The sequence below is a fragment of the Hemicordylus capensis genome, chromosome 2 (assembly GCF_027244095.1).
Source record: "Hemicordylus capensis ecotype Gifberg chromosome 2, rHemCap1.1.pri, whole genome shotgun sequence".
Lineage (NCBI taxonomy): Eukaryota > Metazoa > Chordata > Lepidosauria > Squamata > Cordylidae > Hemicordylus > Hemicordylus capensis.
In genome coordinates, this window is record NC_069658.1 from 138,559,318 (window position 1) to 138,586,397 (window position 27,080).

The 27,080-nt window shown below is 50.3% G+C and overlaps 1 long non-coding RNA gene across 3 annotated transcripts; it reads right to left on the reverse strand.

Moving 5' to 3' along the window:
* Nucleotides 1-18,874: 18,874 nt before the first annotated feature.
* Nucleotides 18,875-25,677, reverse strand: LOC128348204 (uncharacterized). Of its 3 annotated transcripts, XR_008317995.1 has the most exons (3): nt 25,354-25,677; nt 23,769-23,830; nt 18,875-23,117 (listed from the first exon to the last, which is right to left on the reverse strand). It is a non-coding gene; the product is annotated as an uncharacterized LOC128348204 (long non-coding RNA). The 3 variants fall into 3 exon arrangements; XR_008317993.1 differs by lacking the exon at nt 23,769-23,830; XR_008317994.1 differs by having other exon boundaries at nt 23,769-25,677.
* Nucleotides 25,678-27,080: the final 1,403 nt, after the last annotated feature.

The following is a 27,080-nucleotide window of genomic DNA, read 5'->3' on the forward strand; positions in this document are numbered from 1 at the left end:
CTCTTCGGGGGTGGCAAAAAATGGATCATCGGGGAGTGACAAAAAATGCCTATTCGGGGGATGGCTAAAAATCCCACTCCAACGGGTGGCTAAAAATACCTCTAAGGGGGGGGGGACTAAAAATACCTCTCTGGGTGGTGGCTAAAAATCCCTCTCCGGGGGGTGGCTAAAAACGCCTCTTTGGGGGGTGGCTAAAAACGCCTCTTCAGGGGGTGGCAAAAAATGCCTCTCCGAGGGGTGGCAAAAACGCATCTTCAGGGGATGGCTAAAAACGCTTCTCTGGGGGTTGGCTAAAAATTCATCTCCGGGGGATGGCTAAAAACACCTCTCCGGGGGGTGGCTAAAAACGCCTCTCCGGGGTGGTGGCGGCTAAAAACGCCTCTTAGGGGGGTGGCAAAAAACTCCTCTTCAGGGGTGGCAAAAAACGCCACTTCAGGGGATGGCTAAAAATGCTTCTCCGGGGGTTGGCAAAAACTCCCTCTCCGGGGGATGGCTAAAAACTCCTCTTCTGGGGATGGCTAAAAATGGCTCTCCGGGGGGTAGCCAAAAACTCCTCTTCGGGGGGTGGCTAAAAACGCCTTTCCGGGGGGTGGCTAAAAACGCCTTTCTGGGAGGTGGCTAAAAACCCCTCTCTGGGGGGTGGCTAAAAATGCCTCTTTGGGGGTTGGCAAAAAAGCCTCTTCGGAGGGTGGCTAAAAACCCCTTTCCGGGGGTGGCTAAAAATGCATGTTTGGGGGTTGGGAAAAAAGGTCTCTTGGGGGGAGGCTAAAAACGCATCGTCAGAGGGTGGCAAAAAACTACTCTTTTTTGGGGGGTGGCTAAAAACGCATCTTCAGAGGGTGGCAAAGAACTCATCTTCAGGTGTGGAAAAAATGCCTCTTCAGGGGATGGCTAAAAACGCTTCTCTGGGTGTTGGCTAAAAATTCCTTTCCGGGGGATTGCTAAAAACACGTCGCCAGGGGGTGGCTAAAAACGCCTATCCGGGGTGGTTGTGGCTAAAAACGCCTATTTGGAATTTGGCCATAAACACCTCTTGGGGCGGTGGCAAAAAAACTCCTCTCCGGGGGGTGGCTTAAAATGCCAATCGGGGGTTGGCGGAAAAACCTCTCCAGGCGGTGGCTAAAAATCCCTGACTGGGGGTTGGCAAAAAAAGGCCTCTTCGAGGAGTGGGTAAAAATGCCTCTTCGGTGGGTGGCTAAAAATGCCTCTATATGGAGCGGCAAAAAACGCGTCTTCGGGGGATGGCTAAAAATACCACTCCAAGGGGTGGCTAAAAATACCTCTAAGGGGGGTGACTAAAAATCCCTCTCCGGGGGGTGACTAAAAATCCCTCTCCGGGGGGTGGCTAAAAATCCCTCTCCGGGGGGTGGCTAAAAACGCCTCTTTGGGGGATGGCTAAAAACGCCTTTCCGGGGTGTGGCTAAAAATGCCTCTCCGGGGGGTCGCTAAAAATCCCTCTCCGGGGGGTAGCTAAAAACTCCTCTTCGGGGGGGTGGCTAAAAACACATGCTCGGAGGGTGGCTAAAAACTCCTCTTCGGGGGTGGAAAAAAACGCCTCTTCAGGGGATGGCTAAAAATGCTTCTCTGGGGGTTGGCTAAAAATTCCTCTCCGGGGGATGGCTCAAAATACCTCTCCGGTGGGTGGCTAAAAACGCCTCTCCGGGGTGGTGGTGGCTAAAAACGTCTCTTTGGGGGTTGGCAAAAAACGCCTCTTAAGGGGGGTGGCAAAAAACTCCTTTTCAGGGGTGCCAAAAAAGCCACTTCGGGGGATGGCTAAAAATGCTTCTCCGGGGGTTGCGTAAAAATCCCTCTCTGGGGGATGGCTAAAAACGCCTCTCCGGCGGGTGGCTAAAAATCCCTCTCCGGGGGGTGGCTAAAAACGCCTCTTTGGGGGATGGCTAAAAACGCCTTTCCGGGGTGTGGCTAAAAATGCCTCTCCGGGGGGTCGCTAAAAATCCCTCTCCGGGGGGTAGCTAAAAACTCCTCTTCGGGGGGGTGGCTAAAAACACATGCTCGGAGGGTGGCTAAAAACTCCTCTTCGGGGGTGGAAAAAAATGCCTCTTCAGGGGATGGCTAAAAATGCTTCTCTGGGGGTTGGCTAAAAATTCCTCTCCGGGGGATGGCTCAAAATACCTCTTCGGGGGGTGGCTAAAAACACCTCTCCGGGCGGTGGTTAAAAACACCACTCCAGGAGGTGGCTAAAATTCTTTCTCCGGGTGGTGGCTAAAAATAAGGGCGGTTGCTTAAAACGCCTCTTCAGAGGTGGCTAAAACGCCTCTTTGGGGAGTGGCAAAAAACGTCTCTTCGGGGGATGGCTAAAAATCCCTCTCCGGGGGGTGGCTAAAATTCCACTCCGCGGGGTGGCTAAAAATCCCTCTCCGGGGGGTGGCTAAAAATCCCTCTCCGGGCTGTGACTAAAAACGCCTCTCCAGGGGTGGCAAAAATCTCCTCTCCGGGGAGTGGGAAAAAAAACAAAACACTTCTTCGGGGATGGCTAGAAATCCAACTCCGGGGGGTGGCTAAAAACACCTCTCCAGGGGGTGGCTAAAAACACCTCTCCGTGGAGTGGCTAAAAATCCCTCTCCGGGGGTTGACAAAAAATCCTCTCCGGGGAGTGGTAAAAAAAGCCTCTTCGGGGATAGCGAGAAATCCCTTTCCGGGTGGTGACTAAAAATCCCTCTCTGGGGGGTGGCAAAAATACCTCTCCGGGGGGTTACTAAAAATTCCTCTCCGGAGGGGTTAGGGTTAGGGTTAGGGTCAGAGTCAGGTTTAGGGTTAGGTTTGGCTATAAACAACTCTCCGGGGGGGGGGGGTGGCAAAAAAGCCTCTCTTGGGGGTGGCTAAAAACACCTTTCTGGGGGGAGGAAAAAGCGCCTCTTCAGGGGTGGCAAAAAAAGCCTCTTCCGGGAGTGGCAAAAAACACCTCTTTGGGGAAATGGCTAAAAATCCCAATCCGGGGGGGAGGCTAAAAATCCCTTTCCAAGGGTTGGCTAAAAACGCCTCTCCGGGGGGTGGCTAATAACAACTCTCCGGGGGGTGGCTAAAAACACATCACCGGGGTGGCTAAAAATGCCATTCCAGCGGGAGTCAAAAAACGCCTCTTTGGGGGATGGCTAAAAATCCCACTCTGCAGGGTGGCTAAAAATGCCTCTCCGGGGGGTGGCTAAAACCCCTCTCTGGGGTATGGCTTAAAACACCTCTCGGGGGGGTGGCTAAAAACACATTTGGGGGGTGGCTAAAACGCCTCTATGGGGGTTGGCTAAAAATCTCTCTCCAGGGGGTGGCTAAAAACACCTCTCCGGGGAATGGCTAATAATCCCTCTCCGGTGAGTGGCTAATAATCCCTCTCCGGGGGTGGTTAAAAATCCCTCTCGGGGGTGGTGGTGGCTAAAAACGCCTCTCCGGGGGTGGCTTATAACAACTCTCCACGGGGTGGCTAAAAACGCCTCTCCGGGGTATGGCTAAAAACATCTCTCGGGGGGTGGCTAAAAACGCCTCTCAGGGGTGGCCAAAAACTCCTCTATGGGGGGTGGCTAAAAATCTCTCTCCGGAGGGTGGCAAAAACGCCTCTCCAGGGTGTGGCTAAAAACACCTCTCCGGGGTGTGGCTAAAAATGCCTCTCCGGGAGGTGGCTAAAAAGATCTTTCGGGGAGGTGGCTAACAACGCCTCTCGGGCGGGGTGGCTAAAAACACCTATTGGGGGGATAAAAACTACTCTCCGGGGGTGACAAAAATCGCCTCTCCGGGGAGTGGGAAAAAAACGCCTCTTAGGGGATGGCTAGAAAACCAACTCCGGGGGGTGGCTAAAAGCGCCTCTCCGGGGAGTGGCTAAAAATCCCTCTCCGGGCGGTGGCTAAGAATGCCTCTCCGGGGGGAGGGCTAAAAACCCCTCTCCAGGGGTTAACTTAAAATCCTCTCCAGGGAGTGGTTAAAAAAACTCCTCTTCGGGGTTAGCTAGAAATCCCTCTCCGGGGGTGGCTAAAAACTCTTCGGGGAGTGGAAAAAACGCCTCCGCAGGGGATGGTTAAAATCCCTCTCCGGGGTGTTACTAAAAATCTCTTTCTGGGGGGTGGCTAAAAATCACTCTTCGTGGGGTGGCTAAAAATCCCTCTCTGGAGGGGTTAGGGTTAGGGTTAGGGTTAGGGTTAGGGTTAGGGTTAGGGTTAGGGTTAGGGTTAATGTTATGGTTAGGGTTAGGGTTAGGGTTAGGGTTAGGGTAAAAACACCTCTCGGGGTGGCTAAAAACGCCTCTCCGTGGAATGGCTAATAATCCATCTCTGGTGGGTGGCTAAAAATCCCTCTCCGGGGGTGGTTAAAAATCCCTCTCGGGGGGGGGGGGGTGTGACTAAAAATGCCTCTCCGGTGGGTGGCTAATAACAACTCTCCGGGGGGTAGCTAAAAACACCTCTCAGGCGTGGCAAAATACGCCTCTTCGGGGTGGCAAAATAGCCTCTTCGGGGAGTGGCAAAAAACGTCTCTTTGGGAGATGGCTTCAAATCGCACTCTGGAGGGTGGCTAAAAATACCACTTATGGGGTGGCTAAAAACACCTCTCGGTGGGTGGCTAAAAACTCCTCTCTGGGGGTGGCTAAAAATACCTCTCAGGGGGTGGTTAAAAACGCCTCTCCGGGGAGTTGCTAAAAATGCGGATTTGGGGGGTGGCAAAAAAAGCATCTCCAGGGGTGGGCTAAAAACGCCACTTCAGGGGGTGGATAAAAACGCCTTTCTGGGGTGTGGCTAAAAACGCTTCTTTAGGGGGTGGCTAAAAACGCCTCTACAGTGGGTAGCTAAAAACGCATCTCCGGCGGGAGGAAAAAAAACGCCTCTCCAGGTTGTGGCTAAAAATCGCTTTCAGGGGTTGGCTAAAAACGCCTCTCCGGGGGGTAGCTAAAAACGCCTTTCCGCGGGGTCGCTGAAAACACCTCTCCGGTGGCTAGCTAAAAATGCCTCTTCGGGGGGTGTCTAAAAACACCTCTTCGGTAGGTGGCTAAAATCACCTCTCCACGGGGCGGCTAAAAACACCTCTCCGGGGTGTGGCTAAAAACGCTTTTCTGGGGGGTAGCTAACAACTCCTCTATGGGGGGTGGCTAAAAATCCCTCTCCGGGGGGGTGGTTAAAAATCCCTATCCATGGGGTAGAAAAAAAGGACTCTCTGGGGGGTGGCTAAGAGTGCCTTTTTGGGGGATGGCTAAAAATCCCTCTCCGTGGGGTGGCAAAAAAGGACTTTCTGGGGGGTGGTAAAAATCCCACTCCGGGAGGTAGCTAAAAACGCCTCTCTTGGGGGTGGATAAAAACGCTTCTCCGGGGGGTGGTATGAAATACCTCTATGGAGGGGGGTGGCTAAAAATCCCTCTCCGGGGGAAGACTAAAAATCCCTCTCCGGAGGGTTTAGGGTTAGGGGTAGGGGTAGGGGTAGGTTTGTGGTTACTTTTAGGGTTACGGTAAGGGTAAATGTTAGGGTTAGGGTAAGGCTTATGGTAAGGGTCAGGGTCAGGGTCAGGGTCAGGGTCAGGGTCAGGGTTAGCGTTAGCGTTAGCGTTAGCGTTAGCATTAGCTTTTGCTAAAAACAACTCTCCTGGGGGTTGCTAAAAACACATCTCAGGGAGTGGCTAAAAACGCCTCTCCGGAGGGAGGAAAAGAACGCCTCTCTGGGAAGTGGCTAAAAACGCCTCTCCGGGGGGTGGGAAAAAACACCTTTTCGGGAAGTGGCTAAAAACGCCTCATCGGGGGGTGGCTAAAAACTTCTCTTTGAGGGGGGCTAAAAATCCCTCTCCGGGTGGTGGATAAAAATGCCTGTTCGGGGCGTGGCTAAAAACTGCTCTTCGGGAACTGGCTAAAAATACTTCTCCGGGTTTGGCTAAAAACGCCTCTCCAGGGGGTGGCTAATAACGCCTCTCTGGGGGGTGGCTAAAAACAAATCTCCAAGGGGTGGCTAAAAACGCCTCTCCTTTGGGGTGGCTAAAAACATCTCTCAGGGGTGGCTAAAAATGCCTCTCAGGCAGGAGGCTAAAAACGCCTCTTCGGGTGGTGGCTAAAAATCCCTCTCCAAGGGGTGGCAAAAAACGCCTCTCCTTTGGGGTGGCTAAAAACATCTCTCAGGGGTGGCTAAAAATGCCTCTCCGGCGGGGGGCTAAAAACGCCTCTCTGGTGGGTGGCTAAAAACGCCTCTCCGGAGGGTGGCTAAAAACACCTCTCAGGGGTGGCTAAAAATGCCTCTCCAGGGGGTGGCTAAAAACGCCTCTCCAGCAGGAGGCTAAAAAAGCCTCTCCGGAGGGTGGCTAAAAATGCCTTATCGAGGAGTTGCTAAAAACAACTCTCCGGGGGGTGGCTAAAAATCCCTCTCTGGGGTTTGCCTAAAAATCCCTCTCTGGGGGGTGGATAAAAATCCCTCCATGTTGGGGTGGCAAAAAATGCCTCTTCGAAGGTTAGGGTTAGAGTTAGGGTCAGGGTCAGGGTCAGGGTCAGGGTCAGGGTCAGGGTTAGGGTTAGGGTTAGGGTTAGGGTTAGGGTTAGGGTTAGGGTCTGGGTCAGTGTCAGGGTTAGGGTTAGGGTTAGGGATGGCTATAAACAACTCTCCGGGCGGTGGCAAAAAAGCCTTTATGGAGGGGTTAGGGTTAGGGTTAGGTTTAGGGTTAGGGTTAATGTTATGGTTAGGTTAAGGGTTAGGGTTAGGGTTAGGGTTAGGTTTAGGGTTAGGGTTCGAGTTAGGGTTAGCGTTAGGGTTAGGGTCAGGGTCAGGGTTAGGGTCAGGGTCAGGGTCAGAGTCAGGGTCAGGGTCAGGATCAGGGTGAGGGTCAGGGTCAGGGTCAGGGTTAGGTTTGGCTATAAACAACTCTCCGGAGGGTGGCAAAAAAAGGCTTTCTGGGGGGTGGCTAAAAATGCCTTTCCTGGGGTTGGAAAAAAAGGCTCTCCGGTGGGTGGCTAAAAACCCCTCTTCTGGGGATGGCAAAAAACACCTCTTCAGGGGTGGCAAAAATAGCTTCTTCCGGGAGTGGCAAAAAACGCCTCTCCGGTGAATGTTTAGTTGTCCCTCTCTGGGGGGTCGCTAAAAATCGCTCTCCGGAGGGGTGGCAAAAAACGCCTCTTCGGGGGATGGCTAAAAACACCTCTCCAGGGTGTGGCTAAAAACACCTCTTGGGGGTGGCTAAAAATGCCTCTCCGGGGGGTGGCTAAAAACGCCTCTCGGAGGGTGGCTAAAAACACCTCTATGGCGGGTGGCTAAAAATATCTCTCCAGGGGGTGGCAGAAAAGCCTCTCCAGGGTGTAGCTAAAAACACCTCTCCGGGGTGTGGCTAAAAATGCGTCTCCGGGAGGTGGCTAAAAAGATCTTTCGGGGAGGTGGCTAACAATGCCTTTCGGGCGGGATGGCTAAAAACGCCTCTTGGGGGGGGCTAAAAACTACTCTTCGGGGGTGGCAAAAATCGCCTCTCCAGGGAGTGGGGGAAAAACGCCTCTTAGGGGATGGCTAGAAAACCAACTCCGGGGGGTGGCTAAAAATGCCTCTCTCTGGAGGGTGGCTAAAAATCCCTCTCCGGGTGGTGGATAAAAATGCCTGTTCGGGGCGTGGCTAAAAATACCTCTCCGGGGATTGCTAAAAACGCCTCTCCGGGGGGTGGCTAATAACGGCTTTCCGGGGGGTGGCTAAAAACAAATCTCCAAGGGGTGGCTAAAAACGCCTCTCCTTTGGGGTGGCTAAAAAAATCTCTCAAGGGTGGCTAAAAATGCCTCTCCGGTGGGAGGCTAAAAACGCCTCTTCAGGTGGTGGCTAAAAATCCCTCTCCAAGGGGTGGCAAAAAACGCTTCTCTTTTGGGGTGGCTAAAAATGCCTCTCAGGGGTGGCTATAAATGCCTCTCCGGGGGGTGGCTCAAAACGCCTCTCCAGCAGGAGGCTAAAAACGCCTCTCCGGAGGGTGGCTAAAAATGCCTTATCGAGGAGTTTCTAAAAACAACTCTCCGGGGGGTGGCTAAAAATCCCTCTCTGGGGTTTGGCTAAAAATCCCTCTCTGGGGGGTGGATAAAAATCCCTCCATGTTGGGGTGGCAAAAAATGCCTCTTCGAGGGTTAGGGTTAGGGTCAGGGTCAGGGTCAGGGTCAGGGTCAGGGTCAGGGTCAGGGTCAGGGTCAGGGTCATGGTCAGGGTGAGGGTGAGGGTGAGGGTGAGGGTTAGGGTTAGGGTTAGGTTTAGGGTTAGGGTTGGCTATAAACAACTCTCCGGGAGGTGGCAAAAAAGCCTTTATGGAGGGGTTAGGGTTAGGTTTAGGGTTAGGGTTAATGTTATGGTTAGGTTAAGGGTTAGGGTTGGGGTTAGGGTTAGGTTTCGGGTTAGGGTTAGAGTTAGGGTTAGGGTTAGGGTTAAGGTCAGGGTCAGGGTTAGGGTTAGGGTTAGCGTTAGCGTTAGCGTTAGCGTTAGCTTTAGCTTTAGCGTTAGCATTAGCGTTTGCTAAAAACAACTCTCCTGGGGGTTGCTAAAATACCTCTAAGGGGGATGACTAAACATACCTCTCTGGGTGTTGGCTAAAAATCCATCTTCGGGGATGGCTAAAAACGCCTCTCCGGGGGGTGGCTATAAACAACTCTCCAGTGGTTGCTAAAAACACATCTCCAGTGGGTGGCTTAAAACACCTCTCCAGCGGGAGGCAAGAAACGCCTCTCCGGGGGGGGGGGGGTGGCTAAAAACTCCTCTTTGGGGGGTAGCTAAAAACTGCTCTTTGGATGGTGGCAAAAATCCCTCTCCGTGGGGTTGCTAAAAACGCCTCTTCGGGGCGTGGCAAAAAACACCTCTTCGGGGACTGGCTAAAAATACCTCTCAGGGGATGGCTAAAAATCCCTGTCCGGGGGGAGGAAAAGAACGCCTCTCCGGGAGTTGGCTAAAAACGCCTCTTCGGGGGGTGGCTAAAAACTCCTCTTTGAGGGGGGCTAAAACCTACTCTCTGGAGGGTGGCTAAAAATCCCTCTCCCTGTGGTGGATAAAAATGCTTGTTCGGGGCGTGGCTAAAAACTCCTCTTCGGGGACTGGCTAAAAATACCTCTTCGGGGATGGCTAAAATCGCCTCTCTGGGGTGTGGCTAATAACGCCTCTCTGGGGGGTGGCTAAAAACAACTCTCTGGGGGGTGGCTAAAAACAAATCTCCAAGGGGTGGCTAAAAACGCCTCTACGGTGGTAGGTTAAAAACGCTTCTCCAGGGGGTGGCTAAGAATGCCTCTCCGGGGGTTGGCAAAAAACACCTCTTTGGGGAGTGGCTGAAAACGAATCCTCGGGGGGTAGCTAAAAACGCCTCTCCGGCAGGAGGCAAAAAATGCCTTTCCGGGAGGAGGAAAAGAACGCCTCTCCGGGAGGTGGCTAAGAACGGCTCTCCGGGGGTTGGATAAAAATGCCAGTTCGGGGTGTGGCTAAAAACTCCTCTTCGGGGATTGGCTAAAAATACCTCTCCGGGGATGGCTAAAAACGCCTCTCCGGGGAGTGGCTAAAAACAAATCTCCAAGGGGTGGCTAAAAACGCCTCTCCTTTGGGGTGGCTAAAAACATCTCTCAGGGGTGGCTAAAAATGCCTCTCCGGTGGGAGGCTAAAAACGCCTCTTCAGGTGGTGGCTAAAAATCCCTCTCCAAGGGGTGGCAAAAAACGCTTCTCTTTTGGGGTGGCTAAAAATGCCTCTCAGGGGTGGCTATAAATGCCTCTCCGGGGGGTGGCTCAAAACGCCTCTCAAGCAGGAGGCTAAAAACGCCTCTCCGGAGGGTGGCTAAAAATGCCTTATCGAGGAGTTTCTAAAAACAACTCTCCGGGGGGTGGCTAAAAATCCCTCTCTGGGGTTTGGCTAAAAATCCGTCTCTGGGGGGTGGATAAAAATCCCTCCATGTTGGGGTGGCAAAAAATGCCTCTTCGAGGGTTAGGGTTAGGGTCAGGGTCAGGGTCAGGGTCAGGGTCAGGGTCAGGGTCAGGGTCAGGGTCATGGTCAGGGTGAGGGTGAGGGTGAGGGTGAGGGTGAGGGTTAGGGTTAGGGTTAGGGTTAGGTTTAGGGTTAGGGTTAGGGTTGGCTATAAACAACTCTCCGGGAGGTGGCAAAAAAGCCTTTATGGAGGGGTTAAGGTAAGGTTTAGGGTTGGGGTTAATGTTATGGTTAGGTTAAGGGTTAGGGTTGGGGTTAGGGTTAGGTTTTGGGTTAGGGTTAGAGTTAGGGTTAGGGTTAGGGTTAGGGTCAGGGTCAGGGTCATGGTTAGGGTTAGCGTTAGCGTTAGCGTTAGCTTTAGCTTTAGCTTTAGCTTTAGCGTTAGCATTAGCGTTTGCTAAAAACAACTCTCCTGGGGGTTGCTAAAATACCTCTAAGGGGGATGACTAAACATACCTCTCTGGGTGTTGGCTAAAAATCCATCTTCGGGGATGGCTAAAAACGCCTCTCGGGGGGTGGCTAAAAACGCCTCTCCGGGGGGTGGCTATAAACAACTCTCCGGTGGTTGCTAAAAACACATCTCCAGTGGGTGGCTTAAAACACCTCTCCAGCGGGAGGCAAGAAACGCCTCTCCGGGGGGGGGGTGGCTAAAAACTCCTCTTTGGGGGGTAGCTAAAAACTGCTCTTTGGATGGTGGCAAAAATCCCTCTCCGAGGGGTTGCTAAAAATGCCTCTTCGGGGCGTGGCAAAAAACGCCTCTTCGGGGACTGGCTAAAAATACCTCTCAGGGGATGGCTAAAAATCCCTGTCCGGGGGGAGGAAAAGAACGCCTCTCCGGGAGTTGGCTAAAAACGCCTCTTCGGGGGGTGGCTAAAAACTCCTCTTTGAGGGGGGCTAAAAACTACTCTCTGGAGGGTGGCTAAAAATCCCTCTGCCTGTGGTGGATAAAAATGCTTGTTCGGGGCGTGGCTAAAAACTGCTCTTCGGGGACTGGCTAAAAATACCTCTTCGGGGATGGCTAAAATCGCCTCCCTGGGGTGTGGCTAATAACGCCTCTCTGGGGGGTGGCTAAAAACAACTCTCTGGGGGGTGGCTAAAAACAAATCTCCAAGGGGTGGCTAAAAACGCCTCTACGGTGGTAGGTTAAAAACGCTTCTCCAGGGGGTGGCTAAGAATGCCTCTCCGGGGGTTGGCAAAAAACACCTCTTTGGGGAGTGGCTGAAAACGAATCCTCGGGGGGTAGCTAAAAACGCCTCTCCGGCAGGAGGCAAAAAATGCCTTTCCGGGAGGAGGAAAAGAACGCCTCTCCGGGAGGTGGCTAAGAACGGCTCTCCGGGGGTTGGATAAAAATGCCAGTTTGGGGCGTGGCTAAAAACTCCTCTTCGGGGATTGGCTAAAAATACCTCTCCGGGGATGACTAAAAACGCCTCTCCGGGGAGTGGCTAAAAACAAATCTCCAAGGGGTGGCTAAAAACGTCTCTACGGCGGTAGGTAAAAAACGCATCTCCAGGGGGTGGCTATAAACGCCTCTCCGGGGATTGGCAAAAAACGCCTCTTCGTGGAGTGGCTGAAAATGAATCCTCGGGGGGTGGCTAAAAAAGCCTCTCTGGCGGGAGGCAAAAAACACCTCTCCGGGGGGTGGCTAAAAATGCCTCTTCGGTGGTGGCAAAACATGCCTCTTCGGGTGGTCGCTAAAAATTCCGCTCCAGTGGGGTGGCAAAAAATGCCTTTTCGGGTGATGTCTAAAAACGCCTCTCTGGGCGGTGGCTAAAAAGGCCTCTCCGGGCGGTGGCTAAAAACGAACCTCCAGGGGGTGGATAAAAATAATTCTCCGGGGAGTGGCAAAAAACACCTTTTTGGGGGATGGCTAAAAATCCCTCTCCGGGGGGTGGCTAACAACACCTCTCTGGGATGTGGCTAAAAATGATGCTCCGGTGGGAGGCAAAAAACGCCTCTCCGGGGGGTGGCTAAATACGCCTCTCTGGGGGTTGGCAAAAAACGCGTGTTCGAGGAGTGGCTAAAAATGCCTCTTCGGGGGGTGGCTAAAATCGCCTCTCCTGGGGGTGGATAAAATCGCCTCTTCGACGGTGGCAAAACATGCCTCTACGGGTGGTGGCTAAAAATGCCGATTTGGGGGGAGGCAAAAAAAGCCTCTCCGGGGGTGGCTAAAAACACATCTCGGGGGGTGGCTAAAAGCACCTCATCGGGGGATGGCTAAAAATCCTTCTCCGGCGGGTCGCTAAAAATCGCTCTCCAGAGGGGTGGCAAAAAACGCCTCTTCGGGGGATGGCTAAAAACGCCTCTGCGTGCGGTGTCTCAAAACACCTCTCCGGGGGGTGGCTAATAATCCCTCTCTGGTGGATGGCTAAAAATCCCTCTCTGGGGGTGGTTAAAAATCACTCTCGTGGGGGGTGGCTAAAAATGCCTCTCTGGGGGTGGCTAATAACTACTCTCCAGGGGGTGGCTAAAAACACATCACCGGGTGTGGCTAAAAACGCCTCTCCGGGAGGTGGCTAAAAAGATCTTTCGGGGAGGTGGCTAAAAACGCCTCTTGGGGGGGGCTAAAAACTACTCTCTGGGGGTGGCAAAAATCGCCTCTCCGGGGAGTGGGAAAATAACGCCTCTTAGGGGATGGCTAGAAATCCAACTCCGGGGGGTGGCTAAAAATGCCTCTCCGTGGAGTGGCTAAAAACGCCTCTTCAGGGGGTGGCTAAAAACGCCTTTTTGGGGGATGGCTAAAAATCCCTCTGCGGTGGCTAAGAATGCCTCCCCCGGGGGGAGGGCTAAAAACCCCTCTCCAGGGGTTGACAAAAAATCCTCTCTGGGGAGTGATTAAAAAAAGCCTCCGCAGGGGATGGTTAAAATCCCTCTTCAGTGGGTTACTAAAAATCGATTTCCGGGGGGTGGCTAAAAATCACTCTCCGGGGGGTGGTTAAAAATACCTCTCCGGTGGGGTTAGGGTTAGGGATGGGTTAGGGTTAGGGATGGGTTAGGGTTAGGGTAGGGTTAGGGTGAGGGTGAGGGTGAGGGTGAGGGTGTGGGTGTGGCTGAGGATTAGGGTTGGCTGTAAACAACTCTCCGGGCGATGGCAAAAAAGCCTCTATGGAGTGGTTAGGGTTAGGGTTAGGGTTAGGGTTAGGGTTAGTGTTAGGGTTAGGGTTAATGTTATGGTTAGGTTAAGGGTTAGGGTTAGGTTTAGGCTTTAGGGTTAGGGTTAGGGTTAGGGTTAGTGTCAGGGTCAGGGTTAGATTTAGGGTTGGCTATAAACAACTCTCCGGAGGGTGGGAAGAAAAGCCTCTCTGGGGGGCGGCTAAAAATGCCTTTCCTGGGAGAGGAAAAAAAGCCTCTCCGGTGGGTGGCTAAAAATGGCACTTCTGGGGGTGGCAAAAAATGCCTCTTCAGGGGTGGCAAAAAAAGCCAATACCAGGAATGGCACAAAACGCCTCTTTGGGGGATGGCTAAAAATCCCTCTCTGGGGGGTCGCTAAAAATCGCTCTCCGGAGGGGTGGCAAAAAATACCTCTTTGGGGGGTGGCTAAAAACATCTCTCAGTTGTGGCTAAAAACCCCTCTCCGGGGAATGTCTAATAGTCCCTCTCCGGGGGGTCGCTAAAAATCGCTCTCCGGAGGGGTGGCAAAAAATGCCTGTTTGGGGGATGGCTAAAAACGCCTCTGCGTGCGGTGTCTCAAAACGCCTCTCCGGAGGGTGGCTAAAAATACCTCTCAGGGGTGGCTAAAAACGCATCTCCGGGGAATGGCTAATAATCCCTCTCTGGGGGGTGGCTAAAAATCCCTCTCCGGGGGTGGTTAAAAATCCCTCTCGTGGGGGGTGGCTAAAAATGCCTCTCTGGATGTGGCTAATAACTACTCTCCAGGGGGTGGCTAAAAATATCTCTCCAGGGGGTGGCAGAAAAGCCTCTCCAGGTTGTAGCTAAAAACACCTCTCCGGGGTGTGGCTAAAAATGCCTCTCCGGGAGGTGGCTAAAAAGATCTTTCGGGGAGGTGGCTAACAATGCCTTTCGGGCGGGGTGGCCAAAAACGCCTCTTGGGGGGGCTAAAAACTACTCTCCGGGGGTGGCAAAAATCGCCTCTCCAGGGAGTGGGGAAAAACGCCTCTTAGGGGATGGCTAGAAAACCAACTCCGGGGGGTGGCTAAAAACGCCTCTCCGTGGAGTGGCTAAAAATCCCTCTCCGGGCGGTGGCTAAGAATTCCTCTCTGGGGGGAGGTCTAAAAACTCCTCTCCAGGGGTTGACAAAAAATCTTCTCTGGGGAGTCGTAAAAAAAAACGCCTCTTCGGGGAAAGCTAGAAATCCCTCTCCGGGGGTGGCTAAAAACTCTTCGGGGAGTGGAAAAAAGCGCCTCTGCAGGGGATGGTTAAAATCCCTCTTCGGTGGGTTACTAAGAATCCCTTTCCGGGTGGTGGCTAAAAATCACTCTCCAGGGGAGGCTAAAAATCCCTCTCCGGGGTGTTGCTAAAAATCCCTCTCCGGTGGGGTTAGGGTTAGGGTTAGGGTTAGGGTTAGGGTTAGGGTTGGCTATAAACAACTCTCCGGACTTTGGCAAAAAAGCCTCTATGGAGGGGTTAGGGTTAGGGTTAAGTTTAGGGTTAGGGTTAATGTTATGGTCAGGGTCAGGGTCAGGGTTAGGGTTAGGTTTAGGTTTGGCTATAAACAACTCTCCAGAGGGTGGCAAAAAAAGCCTCTCTGGGGGGGTGGATCAAAATGCCTTTCCTGGGGGAGGAAAAAAAGCCTCTCCGGTGGGTGGCTAAAAATGCCTCTTCTGGGGGTGGCAAAAAATGCCTCTTCAGGGGTGGCAAAACCAGCTTCTTCTGGGAGTGGCAAAAAACGCCTCTCCGGTGAATGTTTAATAGTCCCTCTCCAGGGGGTCGCTAAAAATCGCTCTCCGGAGGGGTGGCAAAAAACACCTCTTCGGGGGATGGCTAAAAACACCTCTGCGGGCGGTGTCTAAAAATGCCTCTCCTGGTGGTGGCTAAAAATGCCTCTCCTGGGGGTGGCTAAAAACGCCTCTCCAGGGGGTCGCTGAAAACACCTCTCCAGGGGGTGACTAAAAATGCCTCTTCGGGGGATGTCTAAAAACACCTCTTCGGTAGTTGGCTAAAATCACCTCTCCGGGGGGTGGCTAAAAACACCTCTCGGGGGGTGGTTAAAAATCCCTCTCCGGGGGTGGCAAAAAAAGCCTCTTGGGGGATGCCTAAAAACACCTCTCCGGGTGGTGGCTAAAAACAATTCTCCGGGGGGTGGCTAAAACATATCTCCGGGGGGGGTGCCTAAAAACGCCTCTCTGTGCAGTGGCTAAAAACGCCTCTCCAGGCGGTGTCTAAAAACACCTCTCCGGGGGGTGGCTAAAAACAACTCTCCAGGGGTTTGCTAAAAACGCCTCTCTGGGGGTTGGGAAAAAATGCCTTTTCGGGAAGTGGCTAAAAACGCCTCTTCGGGGGGTGGCTAAATACTCCTCTTTGAGGGGGGCTAAAAACTACTCTCCAGAGGGTGGCTAAAAATTCTTCTCCGGGTGGTGGCTATAAATGCCTTTTCGGGGCGTGGCTAAAAACTCCTCTTCGGAAACTGGCTAAAAATACCTCTCCGGGGATGGCTAAAGACACCTCTCCGGGGCGTGGTTAATAACAACTCTCCGGGGGGTGGCTAAAAACAACTCTCTGGGGGGTGGCTAAAAACGCCTCTACGGTAGGAAGTAAAAAACGCCTCTCCAGGGGGTGGCTAAAAACGCCTCTCCGGGGTTGGCAAAAAACACCTCTTTGGGGAGTGGCTCAAAACGAATCTTTGGGGGTGGTGGCTAAAAACACCTCTCCGGCGGGAGGCAAAAAATGCATCTCTGGGGGGTGGCTAAAAATGCCTCTTCTGTGGTGGCAAAACATGCCTCTTCGGGTGGTGGCTAAAAATCCCTATCCAAGGGGTGGCAAAAAACGCCTCTTCGGGGGATGTCTAAAAACGCCTCTCCGGGCGGTGGCTAAAAAGACCTCTCCGGGCGGTGGCTGAAAACGACTCTCCAGAGAGTGGATAAAAACACTTCTCCGGGGAGTAACAAAAAAAACCTCTTTGGGGGATGGCTAAAAATCCCTCTCCGGGGGGTGGCTAACAACACCTCTCCGGGGGGTGGCTAAAATCACCTCTCCTGGGGGACGCTGAAAATGCCAATTCGGGGAGTGGCAAAAATGGCTTTCTGGGGGGTGGCTAAAAATAATTCTCCAGGGGGGTGGCTAAAACCGCCTCTCTGGGCGGTGGCTAAAAACGACTCTCTGTGGGGTGGCTAAAAACGTGTTTCTGGGGGTGGCTAAAAATAACTCTCTGGGGGGTGGCTAAAAACACACCTCCGGGGGGTGGCTAAAAACACCTCTCCGGCGGGAGGCAAAAAAATGCTCTCCGGGTGGTGGTGGCTAAAAACGCCTCTCCTGGGGTTTGCAAAAAACGCCTCATCGAGGAGTGGCAAACCATGCCTCTTCAGGTGGTGGCTAAAAATCCCTCTCCAAGGGGTGGCAAAAAACGCCTCTTCGGGGGGTGGCTGAAAACGCCTCTCCGGGGGGTGGCTAAAAACACCTCTTCGGTGACGGCAAAAAATGCCTCTTCGGGTGGTGGCTAAAGACGCTGATTTAGGGGGTGGCAAAAAAGCCTCTCCGGGTGTGGCTAAAAACACCTCTCGGGGGGTGGTTAAAAATCCCTCTCTGGGGGTGGCAAAAAAAGCCTCTTCGGGGGATTCTCTGGGGAGTGCCTAAAAACACATCTCCGGGGGGTGGCTAAAAACACCTCTCTGGGGGGAGGCTGAAAATGCCTCTTTGGGGAGTGGCAAAAAACTGCTCTCTGGGGGGTGGCTAAAAACAACTCTCCTGGGGTTTGCTAAAAACACATCTCAGGGGGGTGGCTAAAAACGCCTCTCTGGGGCGAGGAAAAGAACGCCTCTCCGGGAGGTGGCTAAAAACGCCTCTCTGGGGGTTGGGAAAAAACACCTTTTCGGGAAGTGGCTAAAAACGCCTCTTCGGGGGGTGGCTAAAATACTCCTCTTTGAGGGGGGCTAAAAACTACTCTCCGGAGGGTGGCTAAAAATTCCTCTCCGGGTGGTGGCTATAAATGCCTGTTCGGGGCGTGGCTAAAAAATCCTCTTCGGGGACTGGTTAAAAATACCTTTCCGGGGAGACCTAAAAACACCTCCCTGGGGGGAGGCTAATAACGCCTCTCCGGGGGGTGGCTAAAAACAACTCTCTGGGGGGTGGCTAAAAACAAATCTCCAAGGGGTGGCTAAAAACACCTCTACGGTGGGAGGTAGAAAACACCTCTCCAGGGGGTGGCTAAAAACGCCTCTTTGGGGAGTGGCTCAAAACGAATCTTTGGGGGTGGTGGCTAAAAACACCTCTCCGGCGGGAGGCAAAAAACGCCTTTCCGGGGGGTGGCTCAAAATGCCTCTTCGGTGGTGGCAAAACATGCCTCTTCGGGTGGTGGCTAAAAATCCCTCTCCGGAGGGGTGGCAAAAAATGCCTCTTCGGGGGATGTATAAAAACGCCTCTCCGGGCTGTGGCTAAAAAGACCTGTCCGACCGGTGGCTAAAAACGACTCTCCAGGGGGTGGATAAAAACACTTCTCTGGGGAGTAACAAAAAAAACCACTTTGGGTGATGGCTAAAAATCCCTCTCCGGGGGGTGGCTAACAAAACCTCTTCGGGGGGTGGCTAAAAACGACACTCCAGTGGGAGGCAAAAAATGCCTTTCCGGCGGGTGGCTAAAATCACCTTTCTTGGCGGTGGCTAAAATCGCCTCTCTGGGGTGGTGGCTAAAAACAACTCTCTGGGGTGTGGCTAAGAACACCTCTCTGGGGTGGCTAAAAATGCCTCTCCGGGGGGTGGCTAAAAATCCCTCTCCGCGGGGGTGGTTAAAAATCCCTCTCCGGTGGGTGGCTAAAAATCCCTCTCCAGGGAGTGGATAAAAATCCCTTCCCAGGGGTTGGCAAAAAATGCCTCTTCAGAGGATGGCTACAATTCCCTCTCTGGGGGGTCGCTAAAAATCCCTCTCCAGAAGGGTGGCAAAAAACGCCTCTCCGGAGGTTGAAAAAAAAGGCGTCATCGAGGTGTGGCTAAAAATCCCTCTCCGGAGGGGTGGCAGAAAACACCTCTTCGGGGGATGGCTAAACATCCCTCTCTGGGGGGTGGCTAAAAATCCATCTCCGGAGGGGTTAGGATTAGGTTCAAGGTTAGGGTTTGGGGTAGGGGTAGGGTTAGGGTTAGGGTTAGGGTTAGGGTAAATGTTAGGGTTAGGGTAAGGCTTAGGGTTAGGGTTAGGGTCAGGGTCAGGATCAGGGTAAAGATTAGGGTTAGGGTTAGGGTTAGGGTTAGGGTTAGCGTTAGGGTTAGCGTTAGCGTTAGCGTTAGGGTTTGCTAAAAATAACTCTCCTGGGGGTTGCTAAAAACACATCTCAGGGGATGGCTAAAAACGCTTCTCCGGGGGGAGGAAAAGAACGCCTCTCCAGGAGGTGGCTAAAAACGCCTCTCCGGGGGGTGGGAAAAAACTCATTTTCGGGAAGTGGCTAAAAACGTCTCTTCGGGTGGTGGCTAAAAACTCCTCGTTGAGGGGGGCTAAAAACTACTCTCTGGAGGGTGGCTAAAAATCCCTCTCCGGGTGGTGGCTAAAAATGCCTGTTCGGGACGTGGCTAAAAACTCCTCTTCGGGGACTGGCTAAAAATACCTCTCCGGGGATGGCTAAAAACGCCTCTCCGGGGGGTGGCTAATAACGCCTCTCCGGGGGACGGCTAAAAATCCCTCTCCGGAGGGGTGGCAAAAAACGCCTCTTCTGGGGATGGCTAAAAACGCCTCTCCAGGCGGTGGCTAAAAATGCCTCTCCGGGCGGTGGCTAAAAACGCCTCTCTGGGGGGTGGCTAAAAACATATCTCCGTATCAGGGTAACCTTGTCCCCCATAAGGAGGTTCGTTCCTGGGCAGATGGAGCCCAATAATCATCAGCCCAGGCGAGATAACAAGATCAAAGATTTATTTACTCTTAAGTAGTAATGGTATTGTTTGGCTCATGCTCAAAACAACATAGAACAACATGTTCTCTAGAACAACATGTTGTTCAGCCACATAGCAAATATGTCATCATGACTTGCTAAGATTAAGGAATAAACCACAAACATACATGCAGGCAGACAGACAGCCTTATCTTAAAATTGTTCTACATTCTAAATCCATGGTCACTCTAATCTGTGGGGGACGGAAAACTACCAGAGAGAATACACAGTGGTAAGCATCCTTCTAGCAGAGCAGATCCTCGAGTTTAGTTAAACATAATGGCGTTGCTTATGGCAAGCTATGAACTTCTATGCATTTCTGATTTACTATACATCAATTCCCCCCTTTCTATTGTTCGTATCTGTACCTTCAGATCCATTAAAGCAACCTATCTCTCCCTCTAGGGTGAACCAATACTACACATACATCATACGCTGAGACCATACAAGACATCATTATACAAAGTTCTATAAAAAACCCAAATATTAGGGCATCCAATTCTGTGCATAATCACTTGGGGAATAAACTTGGAACTCCAATGAGCAGAACTGGGCTGTTACACATATCAAGTTCACATTCTAACTAATCAAATTGAAACAAATGAATGCTTACTCACAAATAAGCCCCACTATGTTGAACCCGAGGGAAAATTATATCTACAAATCAAAACAAAAGCCAATAGGACAATTGAACTAACTGCCTTCCACAAACAGAATACGTTAGACTGCGCTTTTTGACATAATTGCAATACAAGCTCAAATTCAATTCATCACTCATTCTTATTCTATGTCCAGTCCTCATGGGGCAAGTGGGTAGGGACTGCAAATCTTCCTTAGTATATTCAGGGGTCAAAGGCAAAGGATGTGAATGGTTTACTAAGGGAACATGGAAAGCAGGGATCGCCTTCAATCAAGCTGCAAGCCTGGCAATGGAATCAGCAAAGGCATTCCCTTGCGCTATAGGGTCCTGCCCACCCTGATGTTCCTTGCAATGCATAACTGCCACGGCTGTGGGCTGTGGGCTGGACTGCCTGTAGCAACTGAGCATTTAACAGGCTGATCTGATCCCCGTCCAGCCTACAAAGCAGCATCCTATAGCCCACAGCCAATTCCAACGCTTTATGAAGTGTTACCAGTTCTGCCAGTTGGGCACTCATTCCAGGGGGCAGTGGGGTGACCCCAAGAACAGAGGATGCGGTGACCATAGCATAGCCTGCCCTTCTCCTCCTATTAGCATAAAGCTGCCTCCATTCATAGTTTATTCCCAGAAGGGGTAAATCCTTCAAGTCACTGTGAGCAGAATAGTTCAAATCTAAGACTTCTGTGCATACATGGCTCTCAATAGGTTCCATATCCTCTAACGGTAGATAAGTAGCAGGGTACACAATTAACACAAGTAACAACAAGCAAACAGAAACAAGCCCAAGGCCATCACAACCATCAGTGCACATTATCATAAGAAGCAGTTCTGTACAGGAGAAACAGTAAATAATTTCCTTCTGACAACCAACATGGGAAATAATGTTACACCAGGATATTACGTACATCTGCACATTTTTATACAGTTATCTTATTAAGTCCATCAATCAAAATAAAGGGCATACTTACTAAGTATTCCCTCATAGCAATGACACCCACATCAGAGAAATAGGATAATCCTTGTGTTCACACTGAAAATATGCCCCCCCTTGTTGGACAATGAGCATATTGGAAACATTTCAGAGACCATCATCAAGACTGGACCTCTCCTTGCAAGTCCAACAATACACACAAAACAGCATTAAATGACTCCTCAGCTTCCTGGGAGATAATTATTGTCGCCATTTCCAGTCCAATTACCCCCAGACTGGATAGGATTGCCCTCCAGGCCATGTGAAACCCTATGTTCCACACTGCCATCGGTTGATGTTCAATGCCAATGCTGAAAGCTAGATTCAATACTCTGGAGGTACTGCCACCCAAGGGGCCCTATAGGTTGGGACGTAACGGCCCTTCCACTCAGGGGTCATGTTTTATATGCTGTTCGGCTACAAAACTGAAACACCAAGACTATGGCAGCACTGGTCTCCTTCCTGACACGCCCAACCACATGGTGTCTAGTTTACTTGCCTCTTCCCTTTAATCTCATAACGGGTAAGAAATGAAATATAGGTAGCACCACAATGACTCAATCTAGTAGAAATTTCTGTTCTCTCAGTGCTTCTTCCCAACAACTGAAAGACATCTTACATTGGTCCTTCAGGCTGGAGCACCGGTCAGGGAGTAATCCCTGTGGCTGGCACAGATGATGCTGAGCCATAGATACCAAAAGGGGTACCCCAGATGTACATGTCATCCCTGCATGTTTCATTGCTCACCAGAATCCCCACTAGCCTTATACTCCCTCCATGCAAATGAACAATGTAACTGAGGTATCTGTATGTTCTCCATCATGCAGAGGGAAATACTTCCCCACATTCACAATGCCAACAAGCCAGGAGTGGGCACAGTAGCCATGTGGTATCATTTTGGATGCCAACAGGATAATGCAACCAATGCTTCACTCTCCACCATTCAGGTATTCCTAAGAAGAACCAGGTCTTAACCTGGGCCCCACCTCACCTCCATGTGAGTCTCCAAGCAAGGTCAGTTAGTGTTGCCAACCCAAACAGGACCTCATCCCACACGTGGGGGCCTTAACCACCATGTGAGGTGTACTGGACCTCCTAACCAGGCAATTTTTGCAGTATGTTAGCATTTGTGCACACCCAGCAGCCCTTAAGCCTGGTGGCAAGGACTACTGCCTGTACCATGGGGTGGGGTTTCACTAGGCCCCAAGTAGTTGAGAACAATATGAATACAGCAACCCACAGCCAAACCTGAGTGACCAAACAGATAACTTGGCCTCACCTACCCCACTGAGTTGGGGCACCCAAACCAATATCTGTGACAGAAATCCACAGAAATACACAAAAATACATTCACAAGTATGCTGCAAGAGCCATCCCCAATCCCACAGTCACAGACATCAAGGCTCCCCAGACTGTACACGTAGAGGCTGGTCAGCAGTAGGTTGGGGACATGGGCAAATCCGGTAACAAGTCTCTCCACCAGTTCCTGTACATACACCTGCTGTTCATCATCCCCCCTCACAAGCAAGTCAAAGTCATTCTTGATATTCGAAATGGGAACCACCCATAGAACACCCCAAAAAGGGGCAAAAGGGTCAGACGTACACGAGAGAGCTAATGGCAATGCTCTAACCCATTTTCAATGAAGCTCCAAAGCCAAACATGTCAAGTGTTTCTTTAAAAACTTATCCATCCAGGAATTCTTCACCCAGCAAGGCTGCTTGACACTTCAGATCACGACATGAATGCCCGCTCCCCCTGTTGACAACCACAACCTATCCCCTCCCCCCTTATTTGAACACAACCGGGTGTTAAGGTTCAACTTGGAGTCTACAAAAGGCTGGGGTCGTTGAACAGGTAGAGTCACTGTCCCTCACAGGGAACGAGAGGCACCAGGTATAGTGGGTATAGGCTTCTCAGGGCACGAGTATATACAAGGCCGTCCTCTGGATGCATACAGGCCTTCCTCAGATATTTGGCATCAATTCGGATATTTGGCATCACCATAATTCCATCAGATATTTGGCATCAGTAACTAAAACACTCCGGGATGTATGAGAAGAAGGAACAAGAAACCTGCATCACGGCCTTTTCCTCGAACCCAAAACAGGGCAGCCAACGGATGTCCCGTCATCATTGGCCTGGACTGGAAATATAGATGGGGAACCCCCCTTTCAGGCAGCCGCTGTTGGTTAGCCTGGCCTGTCGGTTCTCCTCCCGGTCCTCTAAAGGCTCCTTTTCCTCTCTCCTGACAATTGCCTTGGTCTTTGACAGATAGACACCCCTTCCGGGAAAGATAGTTCAAGGCAATCCTGCTCATTTTTAGGAATAAAAGACAGATACATGAATTTCCAATCCCCCCCCCCCTTTCTCGGGTAGGGACATCATACTGAGACTGAGTCCCTGAATAGCCCAATACAATAAACAAACCTGAGGCTATTTTCAATTTGATCTTTTGGCATTTTCTTTCCAACTTATGTTTTGCTTTCCTGCTTGCCCTTTTTCCCCTTCCCCAAAGTCCAAAATAGGGGATGTCCTCAATTGGGGCTTGCGACAACTGCTGTTGACAACAGGTATAATGCTTCACCCAATGAGCAATCTGGAGCAGGAGGCAAAAACAATAAAAACCCAAAGGGAAAACAATAATGAAGTCCACATCCTTCCCCGCCTTGTGGGAAAACATGGTCTTATCATCCGAGAGGCTACAACAGAAATTCCAGCGCTTAAATGTCACAAAGGCCCTTTGGGTGGAACTGACAGTCCCATTCCCCCATAGCCTCATAGAGTCTCTCTCATGTCCAGCTGTTCTTCTGAAAAGTCCAAAGCAGTGTACTACATAAGTCCTATGTCTGTACACAACAATCTTTCAAGGCAGGCCAGGCAGTTTAAGTGGCTGGTTCAATATCACCCAGCAAGTGTCATGGTCAAATGAGGATCAGAACTCAGGTCTCCCCTTCCTAGCCCAGCACTCTAACCTAAGTGGCTACCTACATACTCACAGATTTCTGTCAGGGCAAGACCATCCAGTGTATCACCCAGTGTACCTGACAGCATTCTCCATAAAAGACTGATTCGTCAGTGATATCTGGCCCTTGGGATGTTCACTGTCCCCATCTAAGCCACGTGCAAATAGTGTTCCAGCTCTCCATCTTCAGCCTCATTACTAGCAAGCTTGGTAGGGTTACAATATCCTCATAAAAACCTATAGAAAAGAAACAGTCCCCGCCCAGTCCAAGCAAAAATACTATACCTTGTTGAAACAGGATTTAAAACCCCTTATATGAGGTCCAGTGTCTCATGAAACAGGCTTCCCTGTTAAAAGATATCATCAAGAAAAATGTCCATAGTTTCGCCGAGGAGTGAAGTCTGTGATAAACACAGTTATTATCTATTCTCTAGGCGGGAGCTGTGAAAACAGGGTATGGATTCCATGATAACACACAAAAACTTGATCCCTTTCAATCTGGGAGATTTTCCAGGTAATATGCAAACCAGTCCTTTGGAACTCCCTACCACTTGCAGGAGTGGCCAAACAAATTTCCACATCCCACATCCGGGATCTGGAATGTCAAAATTCAGCTACTGTGAAGGCAAAGCAAGGCTGGCGATAGGACAAATTTATAAATTTGAAGCCTCAGACCCATTGACAATACTCTCAGTTCACATTAAAATCAATTAGCAGGAATATTTCTTACATATTGAAAAGATATTAAACAATAGCTCCATTTGACTATTTGACCAAGAATTTCTTTTCCTTCTCACCCACAACAAGTGGCTGTTCAAAGACTTTCCTTCTCACTCAGTATTTGGAGTGAGGAGATCACATTTTCATGGGCCACACAGAAAACAAAAAGAAAACAATAGTATATATTATCACAAAGCCTTTCCCCAATCTCCCTTTAGCCCAAGAAGTATTACAGTCTTGTAATAAAGAAGCCAATACCAAAGTAGAAAATTACATCCGACAAAAAAAATTGCATCCCGTAACAAGGAATACACACGCAATCTGACATTGGGAGAATGGAGTAGACAAAACCTGCCCTTCCTCCTGTATACATTGCAACCACATATATAACAAAAAGTCCCATCAGCAAAATGAATAGGCAGAAAGGCAGAATACCCTCTGCATTCTAACAAAATGTGGAATTTCACACAAAACTTAATAGAATCATAACTGGAATCATAACATTCCCCTGGAATCAACATAAGACGCAGTCAATATTAAACAGTGGGGGGGGGGAGGCAGAGTTATCATGGTATACACAGCTCCCCCTGGAATTAACATCAGGCATAGTAACACTGAACACATAGTATGTGTTCATATGATAGGATAGTATATGATAGGAAGCAGGGAAGCTCCCATCTTAGTGTTACAACTAAACACCATCATAAAAACACAACAAAATGAACAACTACATATTCTGAACAGCATTGAAACAAAAGAAACTGTGACGACATAACTTTTAAGCACGTTTAGCACTCCTTCATAGCGCTCCAGATATACACAAACACCCCCACAGCAACCCTGAAATTAACATCAGACGCAGGCAATACTTAAACAAAGCTCTTGACGGGAGGCAGAAAAGCTCACATATTAGTGATACAATTAAATACCATTTCAAAAGCACACACACATACACAGCCCCCCCTGGAATCAACAGCAAACACAGTTAACCTTCAGACAAAGTGGGTGGAAGGAGGAAGATAAGTTCACATGTCAAGGATACAATCAAATACCATTTTAGAAACATATCAAAACGAACAGTTACATATTTTAGACTGCATGTAAACAAATAAAATGTTAATAAAACGTCATATTGTTTAAGCATGCTTACCTACAAGCAAATTCTAGACCACAGTGTCCATAATTTTCAATCATGCCTGTAATTCAGTTTCCATCCTTCAAACTTCAAACCACATAGCAATACATTCCATCCAAATTCCCCTTCTTACTTACAAATTTTTCTCCCTCCTAAATAGTGCTTGATGACAATCACAGCACTGAGGAAGAGCTGCGGTTCAGTTCAATAACAAAAACAAAGAAAACTGAAGTGTGCTCCTTCACCCTTTCCCCCCCTTTCTCCCAGCCAAAACAGCAGCTGGAAACCGAACACAAATAGCATTCCAGCAGAGAGAGAAAAACGAAAAAGGGGGGGAAAAACAGCCTTCCCTGCCTCTTCCGATTCCAGTCCACAAACCTCAGAACATATAATGTTAAACTAACCTCCCAGGCAGAATTGGATGACCAATTAGACAGAATTGGATAACCAATTCCCACCCGGGTACAAAACAATGGAAGCTGCAATATCACTTCTAAAAGCCATTTCATTCCAGACTCCTAGTCATAACAAAACCAAATTTTTGACAAAGACCAATCATTTTTCCTTAACGGGACGCCACCCGCAAGAACCAGGTCTATAAAACACATTCCAACGGGGTTCATGACTCCCCTTTCAAAATTGCTCTGAGCATTCCCCATTACTATATTGGGCTTGGGACTTAAACCCAGCGGGTGGGAGTAATCCAGGCCCCCTCAACCCAGGCCCCCAGCTGCACAACAAAAGCAGCTGCCAGGAGGGCCAAAGCCAAGCAGCCTCGGACCAACCCAATGAGTAGGACATTAACCAAGTGGGACATTAACCCACCCTGTGCACCTGGACTATAGTGTCCAGGCTTGCACAACACTCACCCGTTCCTTGGGACTCTAACCCTTGCGCGCTTCTCAACCAGTGATCTGCTTCTCTAGACTCCTTCACTTGTGGTGGCCACTCGGGGGCTGCTCTGCCTGTGAAAAAGGACCCAGGAAACTGCGCAGTAGCCGGCATGCCTTTTTCACCCAGCAAGAGCCCCAGAGGGGACGCACCACCCAGTGGGGTCCCTGATTGCACCCCATATCCGAGCCAGGGCACCACTTGATGTATCAGGGTAACCTTGTCCCCAATAAGGAGCTTTGTTCCTGGGCAGATGGAGCCCAATAATCATCAGCCCAGGTGAGATAACAAAATCAAAGGTTTATTTACTCTCAAGTAGTAATGGTATTGTTTGGCTCATGCTCAAAACAAGACAAAGGACCATACAGAGAGCATACATTTTATACTCTTAAAATTGTTCTCCAGAACAACATCTTGTTCAGCCAGATAGCAAATACGTCATCATGACTTGCTAAGATCAGGGAACAAACCACAAACATGCACGCAGGCAGGCAGACAGCCTTATCTTAAAATTGTTCTACATTCTAAATCCATGGTCACTCTAATCTGTGGGGGACGGAAAACTACCAGAGAGAATACACAGTGGTAAGCATCCTTCTAGCAGAGCAGATCCTCGAGTTTAGTTAAACATAATGGCGTTGCTTATGTCAAGCTGTGAACTTCTATGCATTTCTGATTTACTATACATCACGGTTGGTGGCTAAAAACACCTCTTCGGGGAGTGGCAAAAAACGCCTCTTCGGCGGATGGCTAAAAAAGCCTCTCCGGGGGGTGGCTAAAAACAATTCTCCGGGGGGTGGCTAAAAACGCCTCTCTGTGGGGGAGGCAAAGAACGCCTCTCTGGGGGGTGG